We start from the raw sequence: 16,505 nt of genomic DNA, 5'->3' as shown, positions 1-16,505 counted from the left end.
GGCACCGTCAGATTGTAAAGTGCAATTCTTCTTGCTGTGACTCTGTGTTCAAGCGGAACGCTGTATTATTCGCAACAACGTTCAAAAGGGCTGCCATTATCATGTATTTATTTACTTAACACCATAAACCGACAATATCGACACAATTAATAATGATTTAACTGGAAACTGACAGTTTCCTGAGAGCCAGATCTAGATTGGAAGCCATCCCATCAGCGACTGGCGACTACGGCGCACAGCCTGTACCTCGTACTTACACTCGTGACATTTCGTAGCCGTTTGTACATTTTCGTTTGCTTAAACATTATTCATTTATTTATTAAGAAGGTCTATTTCTGGCGTCGTAATATTGTTGTAAGAAAGTTCTTATGAGCTGTAGGTTCATCCTAATATCCGTATGGGAAAAAGTGACTTTCGGTAGCAAATATTTGTTAAATAAGGTCACTTGCTTCAGCGCAAGAGTAAAACTGTGCTTTACCTAAGTACAGTACCTCGCTGCTGACGTAGCGGGCGTTCTCCTCTCTAGCCACAGCGCCTCACACCACCGTCCTCTGGCAACGCCATATGGTCCACCGGATGCTTCAGCCAGCGTGGGAAACGAAATCTTACTCCCTACACTAATAAGGGAACAAAATGTGGCTTGAAGAGGAAGGCTACCTTAAACACTCTGCTGTTCACTATCCCAGAAGACACTGCTGTAAGAGTCACTCAATTTCAGTTGAGTAGAACCTATTTGGAATAGATGCTTTTGTTTAAATTAATAAATATGGAGACATTCATCTCACGCTACGCTCTCCTCGCCGTGTTGGAAGTGTGGTTCAGGCTTTTAGAAAACATCGTTGACCCTATTCTTAGGATGTGTATGACGAAGTAAACGGTCACAGATTTCCGAACTCTGCTGCATTAATATTTTTATATACCCTTCTGCAGTTGGATCAAGGTGACCAAAGGCGGTTCGTAGTATGGTTTTCATTCTACCATCATAATGATATCTCTGGTAGACAGTGAGCTGTTTACACTCTTAGAGAAGGGTACATCATGTTAATCCATTGAAGTAACTATATTATTACTGCGCAAAATTTGTTATCGGATGAGAATAAGTATTACTGAATTACTGAAAATGTAGTATTTTATCTTACTCACACTGAACTGAAGATTCCTCTCAGCGGCTTCCAAATCTTCCGTTGAGTTTGAAGCTGGTTCGCTTCCTCCAATGTTCAACGTGATCCCTACGCTACCTGGAACCAATTTTCATTTTGGACATTAACAGTCATATAGTTCACATCTACTTAAAGAAAATACATTTCATTGACAATTTTACATTTTATAAACACAGAGTATTTCCGTGCCTTATGAAAGCAAAACTGATCTCGACATTATTTCTTCATCATGACAGTGAACACTTTCATTGGCTACTCAGAGCTTATAATGAATCAACGCAGTTGAAACCACAATTATCATTAACTTTTAGCAACCGTTTCAGTATATGCTGTTTCTAAATAATGTCACGCTGACGAAGCGAACTGGCACCGGCTTAAAAAACGATTAGCGTTGCTAACTCCAGCCGCTGAGACTGCCTTTTCGGCCGATATCCTGTTGCGTCCAGATTCCTCCTACTTTCCGATGACAAACTCAAGTACAACTCCATGGCTGTTGGGCCGCTATGTTCATTACATTGTAGATGTAGGGGACAGCACAGACCCAATCGCCTTCCACCAATATTTTGACACCGCATATTGGAGGTGTCTGCGCCCGCCCCTATACCACGACTTACTCGCAAATGTGCTGAACCTTGTATTTCATCGTCAAGGTACCGGTTGAGTTTACCGGTCCTTGTGATATTCTTGCCCTGGCCCATTTTCAGGTATGGTATATTGTTTCATAGTTTATTTCATTTCTGTGGCACTCTTGCTGTCGCTTTATTGAACTATAAAAATTTAATAAACAAATAAACGAAAGAAAAATAATATATATATATATATATATAAAAATAGCCACAGTCACCGACGACAGGGATAAAATCTGATTTTCTATTTTTGTTTGTTTTTTATTTTTTTTAAGTCGAGAGCTGTAATCGGTAGATAGCTAGCTCAAGCCCACTCATTCTTATTTTTTATGTATATACACTCCTGGAAATGGAAAAAAGAACACATTGACACCGGTGTGTCAGACCCACCATACTTGCTCCGGACACTGCGAGAGGGCTGTACAAGCAATGATCACACGCACGGCACAGCGGACACACCAGGAACCACGGTGTTGGCCGTCGAATGGCGCTAGCTGCGCAGCATTTGTGCACCGCCGCCGTCAGTGTCAGCCAGTTTGCAGTGGCATACCGAGCTCCATCGCAGTCTTTAACACTGGTAGCATGCCGCGACAGCGTGGACGTGAAGCGTATGTGCAGTTGACGGACTTTGAGCGAGGGCGTATAGTGGGCATGCGGGAGGCCGGGTGGACGTACCGCCGAATTGCTCAACACGTGGGGCGTGAGGTCTCCACAGTGCATCGATGTTGTCGCCAGTGGTCGGCGGAAGGTGCACGTACCCGTCGACCTGGGACCGGACCGCAGCGACGCACGGATGCACGCCAAGACCGTAGGATCCTACGCAGTGCCGTAGGGGACCGCACCGCCACTTCCCAGCAAATTAGGGACACTGTTGCTCCTGGGGTATCGGCGAGGACCATTCGCAACCGTCTCCATGAAGCTGGGCTACGGTCCCGCACACCGTTAGGCCGTCTTCCGCTCACGCCCCCGCATCGTGCAGCCCGCCTCCAGTGGTGTCGCGACAGGCGTGAATGGAGGGACGAATGGAGACGTGTCGTCTTCAGCGATGAGAGTCGCTTCTGCCTCGGTGCCAATGATGGTCGTATGCGTGTTTGGCGCCGTGCAGGTGAGCGCCACAATCAGGACTGCATACGACCGAGGCACACAGGGCCAACACCCGGCATCATGGTGTGGGGAGCGATCTCCTGCACTGGCCGTACACCACTGGTGATCGTCGAGGGGACACTGAATAGTGCACGGTACATCCAAACCGTCATCGAACTCATCGTTCTACCATTCCTAGACCGGCAAGGGAACTTGCTGTTTCAACAGGACAATGCACGTCCGCATGTATCCCGTGCCACCCAACGTGCTCTAGAAGGTGTAAGTCAACTACCCTGGCCAGCAAGATCTCCGGATCTGTCCCCCATTGAGCATGTTTGGGACTGGATGAAGCGTCGTCTCACGCGGTCTGCACGTCCAGCACGAACGCTGGTCCAACTGAGGCGCCAGGTGGAAATGGCATGGCAAGCCGTTCCACAGGACTACATCCAGCATCTCTACGATCGTCTCCATGGGAGAATAGCAGCCTGCATTGCTGCGAAAGGTGGATATACACTGTACTAGTGCCGACATTGTGCATGCTCTGTTGCCTGTGTCTATGTGCCTGTGGTTCTGTCAGTGTGATCATGTGATGTATCTGACCCCAGGAATGTGTCAATAAAGTTTCCCCTTCCTGGGACAATAAATTCACGGTGTTCTTATTTCAATTTCCAGGAGTGTATTTTCAACGCTGGTCATATTATTGACCGCACCATTTCATCATATATATGTGAAATTGAAAGGTAATATAATGAAAAAATACGCGTATTTTCACGACCATTTACTGATTGCTATTGGCCTTTTACTGATTTTAATTATAACAGCCGCGCGGAATTAGCTGAGCGGTCAAAGGCGCTGCAGTTTATGGACTGTGCGGCTGGTCCCGGCGGAGGTTCGGGTCCTCCCTCGGGCATGCGTGTGTGTTTGTCCTTAGGATAATTTAGGTTAAGTAGTGTGTAAGCTTAGGGACTGATGACCTTAGCAGTTAAGACCCATAAGATTTCACACACATTAAAAAAATTATTACAGCAAGTGCTATATTAATAGTTATCGACAAGTGAAACAAGAGAGCGAACAAACGGATGAAGTTTCCGTGAACATATAAGTCTGTCGTGTGTTGCGAAACTCTTTATAGCGGTTGTTCAAAAAGTCTCTCCGCAGTGCCGTGTGATTTTATCCGCGCGTGCCGTATGATTGTTCGCCTGCCTGGGTTACTTCCCTTAAAGTGGACTCTCCCAACATTCCACTGTTTCGTTTATCTCAGCCAGCGTCTGTAGTTTCGTTGATGTGTGTCGTTACGTGTTTACGTGAACGTTTAAGTTTAGTTCCTTTGTTCGTTTGTTTCGTTTTTGTCACTGTTAAAATGCTAACCATTGAAGAACGTGTGTTTTTAGCACAAGAGTTCAAAGCTGGCGGTAAATACACATTATCAGTTCGTCAAACATTTAATTCAGTTTTCTCGCAGACAACACTTCCACATCGTGATACTGCGCGAGATTTGATTAACAAATTTCGAAGTTCAGTGACAGATGCACCGAGAAGTGGTCGTCCTAGCGTTTTGTCTGAGGATGAACTACTCGATATTTCCGATAAAATGTCCAGGAGTCCCAAACAAGTCAGCAGGAAAACTGGCTCAGGAAATCGATATTAGTGTCGGACCGGCCCACACAGCTGTAACAAAAAAAATTAGAACTTTTCCCATACAAAGTGACAGTCGTGCAAGAACTGAAAAATACTGATCTTGGCAAGAGACTGCATTATTTTCAATGGTTCAAAAATTTCGTTCAACAAAATGGAAGGGATATTCTTAATGAAACGTTTTTCACTGATGAGGCGTCGTTTCATTTATCTGGGTACATGAACTCGCAAAATTCTCTCATGTGGAGTACTGCAAATCCATTGTGTATTCATGAGGAACCACTTCATTCTGTGAAAATAGGAGTTTGGATTGCAATTTCTAGGCGTCAGATTGTGGGTCCCATATTTTTCAACGAAACAATAAACGCACAACGATACTGCAGTGATATTCTGTACCCATTCATAGGAGTGAAGTACTGTACAGTTATTTTGAACAAGATGGTGCAATCGCGCATACAGCTCGCGTCTCAATGTCACTGCTTGCTGAAGTTTGTGGTGAACGCATAATTTCACAGGGACTTTTGCCTCCACGATCGCCTGACCGAACACCACTTGACTTTTTCTTCTGAGGTGCAGCGAAAGCAACTGTCTATAAAAGCCGTTCAAAATCCATCGATGAATTGAGTACTGCAATATCCACTTTCACTGCTTCTGTCACAGAAGAAATGTTACAGCTTGTGTTTGGAAAGTGTGGTGTCACCGCCAGACACCACACTTGCTAGGTGGTAGCTTAAATCGGCCGCGGTCCATTTAGTACATGTCGGACCCGCGTGTCGCCACTGTGTGATCGCAGACCGAGCGCCACCACAAGGCAGGTCTCGAGATACGGACTAGCACTCGCCCCAGTTGTACGACGACATTGCTAGCGACTACACTGACGAAGACTTTCTCTCATTTGCCGAGAGACAGTTAGAATAGCCTTCAGCTAAGTCCATGGCTACGACCTAGCAAGGCGCCATTAGCCTTACATAGTTTGATTGTGATCGTATGAAATGTCTCATCAAGAACGTTGTATTCACAACAAGGATAAATAAAAGTTAAGTATTCGAGGAGCTGCATAATTTTCTTATTAGCATTCAATACTTATCCTGTTCCAGAATTCACGCCCGTCTGCGTTAGATAGCGTGCATTTCGGCCTCCTCTATCTACAAGGTGTTGGCACATTTGCCAACACATCAGAAAGATGATTAGACGAACTGAACTGTGTATTCAGCAACAGGGGGGACACTGTAAGTAAAAATGAATATGCAATGAATTAATAACTTGTATTTCACTGAGTTTCATTTCGGTATATTCACTGCGACATACGGCACGCGCGGCTAACAGTCATACGGGACTGCGGAGAGACTTTTTGAACACCCCGTACTTGCAGTTGGATAAGATACACAGAACTACCTTGTACACGATCGGTTCGACCTGCAGAAGACACAGATCCTCGCGCATGTGTGAATTTTTCGAAAATCACAAAATTAACATTTTTACTGCAAAAATGGATGCGACTCCCGATTCTTCCACTGCTGCGGATGATGAATGTCATGAAGACTCAGTGCAAAATGCAGCCGCATAACGTCAGTCAATAGATGCCTTCGCACACTATGGTAATCTTCTTCAAGAAGATAAGAATCATCTACAACGATTTCTGCAGATGCTGTGGCAATGGGAGAATAACATGGTCGGCCTAACGTCGAAATGTTACGAGAAAAGACAGTTACTACTGACGAGGACCTCTGTGAAACTGAAGACTTACGACATTGAGTATCATATGTTCATTTTTGCAGTAAAAAATACAAATTTTGTGTTCTTCAAAAATTTCTTACGAACATTCGTCGTTCTTGCAACACTAGTAGGGTCACATCGCTACCCAAGATAAATGCCGAATTGGTCCTGTCTCTGTGTCTGCAGGAGGAACCGTACATCTGCAAAGAACTTCTGGATACATTACCCACCTACAAATATAACGCCTTTTGCATACATTTTCAGGAAAATTTTATGCATTTGATCGTTTACCTGTGGATAGTTATAAATGTAGTATTTGTCATAATATTTAATATTAGAAAACAGCTAAATACCATTGTGAATTCAACAAACGTTCATATAAATGCAAGTATTTTTTCGTTATATTACATGTCAAACTTCATAGATATGAAGTAATATCACGACTGTTGAAAAACAGATATACATTAAAAACATGAGCGGGACTCGATCCAGTGAGCCACCGATTATAGAGCTTGAACGCTAACCACTTTCTTGCATTTCGTTTTTTAGAACTCACACAGCCCTTGCTTCTTAATGCAGGCGTGGAACATTTTTTAATAAAAGTTAATACCCATAAATTCCACTATTCTGGGACTCAAAGGAAACACAAATTTTTTTCTCCAGGAAGAATGCAATGCGGAAAGGCTCCAGAACAAGGGGAAAAATGGTTCAAATGGCTCTGAGCACTATGGGACTCAACTTCTGAGGTCATTAGTCCCCTAGAACTTAGAACTACTTAAACCTAACTAACCTAAGGACATCACACACATCCATGCCCGAGGCAGGATTCGAACCTGCGACCGTAGCGGTCTCGCGGTTCCAGACTGCAGCGCCCAGAACCGCACGGCCACTTCGGCCGGCAACAAGGGGAAAGGCCCTATAAATCTCCAGTACCTTGACGATAACGTGAAAGCCTCTGCCATTTCCGATGCGAATTCGTCATATGTTGGTGAAAAATATGGGGTTGGTATTGTCACACCCGACTGCATAGTCAGTGTAGTACCCGTGGAACCACACGATCGTCTGAGGGAAAATGGGTAAGTGCAGACGGAGAAGACGTTTAACTGAGATAGCAGCTTCAGATGATCGGATAAGGAAAACCAATTATCTGCGAACCCGGTACCAGTGTTCTCGTCCGCAACAGAAGAACCTGTATGGAAATGTAATTCGTCGAATCTTGGAGAACCTCATGATGTCTCAGGAGCTGTTCATCCTCAATACAGGCAGTGCCAGTCATTTCCCGGCTGCTACTAGATCGTCCCCAGCCATCAATCGCTCTTACTGTTCTCCCACCCTTGCAGACTCAGCTCAGTGGAAGGCAACTTATGACTTTCATTCTAGTGACCGCTTCCCACTGTGGATCCAGCTACAGGTTGGAGAATTATCTGAATATAAGCCAACGAAATGTATTGTCAGCAGTGCTAAGTGGACACAGTTCAGCCAGCTGGCTGTATTTGAAAACCGCGACAATGTAGCTTCCAAGAATGGGTGGACTACCTCACACGAGTAATCCATCGTGTCACTGAGTTATGCACCCCAAAGTCCTCTGGTTGTCTTACGGGGCGACCTATAGCTTGGTGTACTGATGAGACCGTTCAGCAAACCGTAAAAGGCGTGTGGCCCTTCGACGGTCTAAATACCGCCCAGCGGCAGACAGCCTCACAGCCTTCGCGGTTGTAAGTGTCAAGGCTCGACGTAATTAAGGACAGCAGGGAAACGTTGAAAGGGTACAGTACTGCCCGACATTGAAAATAGGTACAACATTCTTCGTTATCCTTGTCAGAACAACATATTTTTTGTGGGTAATAACTCAATTTCACTTAATACACCGAAGCTGGATACCAGTGTAGGAAAGAATGACAATTTATTTATTTAATTGATCATACACTCCTGGAAATTGAAATAAGAACACCGTGAATTCATTGTCCCAGGAAGGGAAAACTTTATTGACACGTTCCTGGGGTCAGATACATCACATGATCACACTGACAGAACCACAGGCACATAGACACAGGCAACAGAGCATGCACAATGTCGGCACTAGTACAGTGTATATCCACCTTTCGCAGCAATGCAGGCTGCTATTCTCCCATGGAGACGATCGTAGAGATGCTGGATGTAGTCCTGTGGAACGGCTTGCCATGCCATTTCCACCTGGCGCCTCAGTTGGACCAGCGTTCGTGCTGGACGTGCAGACCGCGTGAGACGACGCTTCATCCAGTCCCAAACATGCTCAGTGGGGGACAGATCCGGAGATCTTGCTGGCCAGGGTAGTTGACTTACACCTTCTAGAGCACGTTGGGTGGCACGGGATACATGCGGCCGTGCATTGTCCTGTTGGAACAGCAAGTTCCCTTGCCGGTCTAGGAATGGTAGAACGATGGGTTCGATGACGGTTTGGATGTACTGTGCACTATTCAGTGTCCCCTCGACGATCACCAGTGGTGTACGGCCAGTGTAGGAGATCGCTCCCCACACCATGATGCCGGGTGTTGGCCCTGTGTGCCTCGGTCGTATGCAGTCCTGATTGTGGCGCTCACCTGCACGGCGCCAAACACGCATACGACCATCATTGGCACAAAGGCAGAAGCGACTCTCATCGCTGAAGACGACACGTCTCCATTCGTCCCTCCATTCACGCCTGTCGCGACACCACTGGAGGCGGGCTGCACGATGTTGGGGCGTGAGCGGAAGACGGCCTAACGGTGTGCGGGACCGTAGCCCAGCTTCATGGAGACGGTTGCGAATGGTCCTCGCCGATACCCCAGGAGCAACAGTGTCCCTAATTTGCTGGGAAGTGGCGGTGCGGTCCCCTACGGCACTGCGTAGGATCCTACGGTCTTGGCGTGCATCCGTGCGTCGCTGCGGTCCGGCCCCAGGTCGACGGGCACGTGCACCTTCCGCCGACCACTGGCGACAACATCGATGTACTGTGGAGACCTCACGCCCCACGTGTTGAGCAATTCGGCGGTACGTCCACCCGGCCTCCCGCATGCACACTATACGCCCTCGCTCAAAGTCCGTCAACTGCACATACGGTTCACGTCCACGCTGTCGCGGCATGCTACCAGTGTTAAAGACTGCGATGGAGCTCCGTATGCCACGGCAAACTGGCTGACACTGACGGTGGCGGTGCACAAATGCTGCGCAGCTAGCGCCATTCGACGGCCAACACCGCGGTTCTTGGTGTGTCCGCTGTGCCGTGCGTGTGATCATTGCTTGTACAGCCCTCTCGCAGTGTCCGGAGCAAGTATGGTGGGTCTGACACACCGGTGTCACTGTGTTCTTTTTTCCATTTCCAGGAGTGTATGTGCACTCCCACAAAATAAATTCCTACATCCAATTTGGTAAGATCTGTGAAATGAATGAATGTATGGTCATCTGCTAATGTGCAATATATGATCATCTTTGAGATTGTCCTTTGATCACCTTTGGTAGAACCAAAGAGATGAAATTTACCTGAGCTTTGAGTGCCTGAGATGTGGCTGACCAATACGGTGGCATGGTGCTCCCCCAACTCGACGGAGGTGCGAGATGACCTGAAGAACGGCCATGTTTCAGCACTCTGGCGCTGGATCTTGTTTTGGTAAGACCTGTCTTAGGTGTGCTCCGTAAAGACAAAAGAGTGGAGAGATGATATGCATGTGAAATACTTAAGAGTAGTTTGGAATAATTATTTCTCTATTTCAGGAACTTTTGGGGGGAGAATTAAATGACAGGCAGGTAATATTAAGGGGATCGTAGTAATCTTCGGAAGAGACCAACGGTCACAATGAAACCACGTGTAGCAATAAGTGGGAATACTTGCGAGTGCTAGTACTAAGTTGAAATACTTCCGAGTGCTAAAGTTAAGCTGAATTACTGCCGTGTGTACTGTAAGTTGGAAATATTTAAGAAATGGCGTGTGCAGGACTTGAAATTAGAGAAGAGCACTTCCACGTGGTGAGTACTGTGTGAGTCTCAATCTGGGTATGAGACAAAGGATAAAGAGAAGTGCTTGGCCAAGGAATCAGTTGAGGACTTGCGTGTGTGACAAATATGATCTTAATGTTACTTTGCGTGCTATGTTTCCGTGTGACGCTTGATTCAGGCTCTAATACTCTGAGAGAGAAGCAAGGTGAGTCAGCCGTCTATCCAGCAACGCCACTTGGCTTGCATTGCACAGGAAGACGTGCATATATCCTCTAGAGTTCGTCGTAGGAAAGAAAAGTTACGAAGTGGGGCAGTGTCGTGTGAAACTGGGATGAATACTAATTGAAGTGGGGAAGCTGAAAGTGAAGTGATTCTAACGTTGTGACTATTCTTTGTGATGTATTCTATGTTGCCAGTGTGATATGGTTTGCATGGGAGACTAGCAAGATAGGTTCAGAGGCAGTGGGTTATGCATGTTCCTTTTTGTACTGCTCGGTCTGGAGGAAATTTTCGTGATGATGGGTGTGAGAGTCGAAGTGTGAGATATAGCAAAAGATTCACCATCCTATCCAGAAAGTGCACTGTAGCGTTAGATAATTACGAGACCATAAGATAGAGAATCACCAATGTAAAGCCATGCCCAGTGGGCGGAGTTTCTCATGTGTAATTGTTGTATAAAATGTAATGGTGTGTTTAGGTTATCTTTGAATCATAATAGAATTTATCGAAATAAAAAAGATAATGAAAAGAAAAAGATTGGTGGCCTTGTTTTTCGTATAGTGTGTAGTCATGATATCCAGAATTTATAACGTGTGCGCCATTCATATTCAGTGCGATGGCCACGTGTTGATCAAAGCCATTGGGCAAGAAAGAAAATGTGGTATTGCCAGAGCGTAGTGAACGATCAGAGTTGTGTAAATTCCGAATAGTCAGATGTTCGTTATCCGTTTCCGTTGCGTAATATTCAAACAGGAGAATAATTTGTAGCTTAATTGTGAGTGCTAGAGTTCATAATCAGTCATTGATGTTACTCGATAAATAAGAATAAATGCCTTCGCTTGGCAGACCACTCATCTTGCAGGCCTGGCTGCTTGATGCCACAGTATGAGCAAGGCATGTGGGTGCCTCTCAACGTTATGGCAAAGCGTTCTTGCCTGAACTCCATCAACAGTCCCACTTTTTTTACATAAGTATGGGAAGCCGTCACCAGGTAAAAAAAGAAGGTAAACAAAGTCGTTTACCGACAGCAGCAGTGATGAAAAATGTGTGTTTCCAAACAATAATTGTAGAACTCTCTCAGACGATGACAGAACGTTTTGTAAAGACTGTAGCCAATCCCAGCCAGGATCCAGCGTTTCGCTGCTACCGTGTGGCTGTAGAGAGGAGCAAGTTGGACTTCAGATCCAACAATTCTGAGTGCTTCAACTACCCTTTCTCCTAGTGGAATATGGAACCGGCAATGTCTGAGACTCGTGATATTGCACCCAGACACGACCAAATACGGTACTGCGTGCTTCGACATTTGCCAGCAACATAAAAGAAAACCCTCTTCGAATGTTTTAATTAGATGCGGCAAACAGGCACTTTCCCAACTCTGGGATGGAGACAATTTTTATCACCCTCCTCAAGCTGTCAGATCGCTTTGAGCAAGAGAATGGCGTCCCTCAGGGCAGTGTTTTAGGTGTAACCCTCTTTGCCACGACCATAAACAGTGTCACGTCTACGGTACAGAATCCCGTACAAGGTTCCTTATTTGTGGACGATTTTGGTGTTTTCTGTTCCTCCTCCAGTGTTACAACAGAGACTCGTCACTTGCAACATACACTGCGGAGGTTAGTGGAGTGGGATGCAAAGACAGGTTTTTCAGTGTTCTGTAGATAAGTGTGTGTTTCTATTTTAATCGTTCTCGTCGTACTTTTAATTTACCTATCTTGCATAGGAGGGACACAGTTCTGCTTTTTAAAGACCCAGTGAGTTTTCTGGGCCTCGTTTTTTTTTTTTTTTTTAATTCAAATTGTCGTGATTGGCACAATTGAGATACCTGAAAGCCTTGACCCTGAAGAAGTACCTAAGCCACAGATGTTGTGGAACAGACAGAGCACGTCTGCTCCAGTTTTACAGAGCTTTCGCCCGTTCGCTAGACTATGGATGCACAGTATATGGATCATCGACGCCTTCTTATCTGAAGATCAATGACACTGTCGACCATGAGGGAGCAGACTCACGACGGGTGCTTACAGGACCAGCCTCATACGCAGTCTCTGTGCTGAGACTGGCGAACCGCCACTTACAATCAGACGGCAGTTCCTCATGGTGCGTGAAGTATGTAAGTTCCTCAGAATTCCAACTTCACCTGCATACCACATCACCTCTGACACGCTTTTTCTCCAGTCGACCGAGCAGCAAGGGCCTTTGTGATCCACGTGTGACATATGTATAGTCACTTGGTACGGAGCATGTACAATCCCAAATCCAGGGTTTTAACCGTCTGCCACCATAGTTATTGCAGAGGCCAAGAGCAATTTTAGATTTAGTACAGTGCAGGAGACGTTGTACTCCTACAGATGTTTTTAATACATTATTTAAGAGCATTTAACTCAGCACCACAACTTCATAGCTGTCTTTACAGATGGGTCAAAACAGGGGGGATTCCGTTCGTTGCTCGGTTGTTTCCCTGATCGTGTCCTCAAGGTCCGACTGCCTCAGGACTTTACTGTCTTCGACGCGAAATTGTATTTGATCTTGCGGACACTGGAGCAGATGAGATGTGTTTCGAGTACCAAATTTCTTATCTGTTGCGATTCTCTGAGTGCTGTACACTCTCTCTAACGCTTTTACCCAACAGATAAAGTAGTCCAGAATACCCAGGACGCTCTCCTCCTGCTGGAAAGAGGTAACCTTCTGCTAGGTGGCAGGGCACATGGGTACTGCGGGGAATAAAAGGGCAGCTACAGCAGCGGAAGAGGTGTGCTGCGACCGCCAGTTAGGTTGGTGTGCCACCCCTCTACGTACTATTGCCTCGCTGTTGAGACACAGGATCTTGCGTCTATGGGAGGACTAGTGGCTGGAAATGAAGCTCCGTCTACTGATGCCCACAATTTGGTCACGGCGTACCTCCTTCCAGCAACATCGACGTGACAAGTTCCTCTTCACTCGTCTTCGTGTGCGCCAGAGCCCTATTACGCGTTGCTTCTCGCTCTGGCGAGAGGACCCTCCGATGTGTGGTGCTTGTCGCGTACAGGCGTACACATTTTGTTACTGTGTGATTTATTACACATTTTATTACTGTGTGATTTATTTTCAGACCAGAGTGTAGCGGCAGATTTGCCGATGGAGCTGCCCTCTATTTTAAGTGACGTTCTAACGAATGTGGTTAAAGTTTTAACGTTTTGTAAAGCGTCCAACATTTTTCCTTAGATTTTAGGGAGATGGCCTTAATGTCTTGATAGGATGACTTGCTAGCCCGTGTTTTTTGTAAGTGGTCAGCCGGTCACATTTGCATGTGCCGTTATTGTAGCTCCTCTGTCGGTTTACTTCTGTTTAATCCCTAGTATAGCACCTTTCACACTATCACCGTTGTTTTAAGGCGTATGAGATGGAATGATTGTGTGAATGAGTTCTAGCGAGGTGGGAGTAAGTGCATGAGTGTCGTTTTGTAATTTCAGTTTCACTGTATGCAACAAATTCTGCGATTTCGTCAACATTCATTTCATTTGAAATGTATCAGGGCGCTGATAGCCTCGTCGTTAGGCGCCCGCAAAGTCAAAGCACGCGCGTGCGCGTTCACAAACACACACACACACACACACACACACACACACACACACACACACACACACATACACAGTACATCACATTGATGCCATACGTCCAGAAGACTAGTCAGACGAAGACCAATGCAATGAATGTGTTCATTGCTCGGGATCAAATTGTGAATGACGCTATACCACGATGAGGCGTCTTCCATCATGGTGATAGGAAGACTAAGCGAAACAACACCGTTGTCCAGGATATCAATGGTGCAGCACTTTCATTAGGGGAAAGGGATGATTGAACACAAAGATCTGGGCCGGCCGGTGTTGCCGTGCGGTTCTAGGCGCTTCAGTCTGGAACCGCGAGACCGCTACGGTCGCAGGTTCGAATCCTGCCTCGGGCATGGATGTGTGTGATGATGGCCTTAGGTTAGTTAGGTTTAAGTAGTTCTAAGCTCTAGGGGACTGATGACCTCAGATGTTAAGTCCCATAGTGCTCAGAGCCATTTGAACCAAAGATCTGGTATAAGGTGTGTCACTGATAAAACGTCGGCGACCAGAAAACTTGTTATTACGTATGTGCCGGAATTTAGAATTGATCCGGCCAACATCGGCAGGGGGAGTCATACTGGCCGGTCGAAGACACGTTAATAAATGAGATGTAATGGAATGAGTAGCTCGAGTACATGTTAAAACTTTACACCATATAAACAGTACTGAAACCTCTACTTTGATATCGGGAAGTCTCAAGAGGATGCCTTAATTAAGAGCAAGACTAAATTCAAACCAAAGCATGGTATTTCAAACTCTGTGGACCTTGTAAATAAGATAAAAGGTACGCTATGTCACAGAGTGATAAAGTAGTATCCTTTGATGTCTGCAGTTTGTTTTACAACATACCAGCAGTGGAATGCACTGATATTCTGACAGAGTTGATGTGCAAGTCTAATGTCAATCCTGTGGAATTGAATGACTTGAAACTGGCCACTCAGACATGCTTGGCACAGAACTATTTCCAGTTCCAAGGTGGCTCTTTATAAACAATAAGATGGCTTAGCTATGCGTTCCCCTCTTAGTCCACTGTTGGCTGAAATATTTATGAGCCATTTTGAACAACATTTTCTGAAAATAGTCCAAATATCAAATAATGGTTTAGATATGTGACGAGGACTGTTAAGACAAGGCAACACATTTTTGAAAAACATAAACAGTCAACATAAATAGATGCAGTTCACAATGGAGGTTGGCAACAACTCAATAAACTTCTTAGATCTCACCATTAACAACAGTACTTAGACACATTATTTCAAAATTTATAAAAAAATTCAACTAGAGACACAGTAATACCTTGTTGCTCACAACACCCCACAGCTCACAAACACGAAGCTTTCCACTCAATGGTACAGCGTCTCATATCTGCCCCCTGTCCACAGATAATTTTAAAGCCTAGATGGCCAATGGCTACAGTCCTGTCCTTATTGACCACATTCTGCATAGGAAACAAATACGGAAAATTATACCCCTCCTCCATGCCCTGTCTGCTTCCCCAGCCATTGTACAAATGGTGTACATTACCATATCTGGGAGAGGTATCTGTGCTGTCACCGCCAGACACCACACTTGCTAGGTGGTAGCCTTTAAATCGGCCGCGGTCCGTTAGTGTACGTCGGACCCGTGTGTCGCCACTATCAGTGATTGCAGACCGAGCGCCGCCACACGGCAGGTCTAGAGGGACTTCCTAGCACTCGCCCCAGTTGTGCAGCCGACTTTGCTAGCGATGGTTCACTGTCTACTTACGCTCCCATTTGCAGAGGCGATAGTTTAGCATAGCCTTCAGCTACGTCATTTGCTACGACCTAGCAAGGCGCCATATTCAGTAATTAGAATGAATTCTGAACAGACAATATTGTGAATCATGTACCGTCAAGAGCGAGGTTCATCATAATGGATTAAAGTTAAGTATGAAACTAATTTCGTTCGCTTTCTGAATTCTCATTCCTTGTCATATTCCAGACCTCACGTCAGTATAGTTCTTCCCTCCTCACGCCAGCCTGCTTGAGCTAAAACGCGTGCATTTCGGCCTCCTCTAGCAACACGGTGTTGGCACTTCTGCCAACCCAACAGTATCACAGATTGTAGCCAAAGCACTGAAGGCCTTAAGTATAGGCTTTCCTACTACGTTATGAACACGACAGCCCAGTGTATTTTTAATAGCAAAGATAAGATCCAGATATTAGCCAGCAGTGGGGTATACAAAATCACCTGTTCTGATTGCAACTTAAGTTTTACATTGGCCAGTCAGACAGAGACATATCAACTAGGCTGGCTGAACACGAACGCAGCTGGAGGTTGCAGAATTCTGACTCTGCGTTTGCTGAGCATATACTGAGTGAGGGTCACAACTACCAGCCAGTGTTCCATGTCCTTCACTTACCAAAAACAAAGGCCATAAACTCAATCTCCTGGAAACCCTGGACATTAACAAACATCTAGCTCACAATCTAGATCTAATCCTAAATGACCAGACACAGCTCAACACTTCCCCTCCGCCGGCCGCGGTGGCCGACCTGTTCTAGACGCTT

The 16,505-nt window shown here is 45.7% G+C and overlaps 1 pseudogene; it reads right to left on the bottom strand.

Moving 5' to 3' along the window:
* LOC126413270 (myrosinase 1-like) overlaps window positions 1-16,505 on the bottom strand; it is a 277,606-nt pseudogene that overhangs the window by 225,312 nt on the left and 35,789 nt on the right.

The sequence above is a fragment of the Schistocerca serialis genome, chromosome 7 (assembly GCF_023864345.2).
Source record: "Schistocerca serialis cubense isolate TAMUIC-IGC-003099 chromosome 7, iqSchSeri2.2, whole genome shotgun sequence".
Classification (NCBI taxonomy): domain Eukaryota; kingdom Metazoa; phylum Arthropoda; class Insecta; order Orthoptera; family Acrididae; genus Schistocerca; species Schistocerca serialis.
Note: the sequence above shows the minus strand (reverse complement) of the source record. Positions and strands in the feature narration are given on the sequence as shown.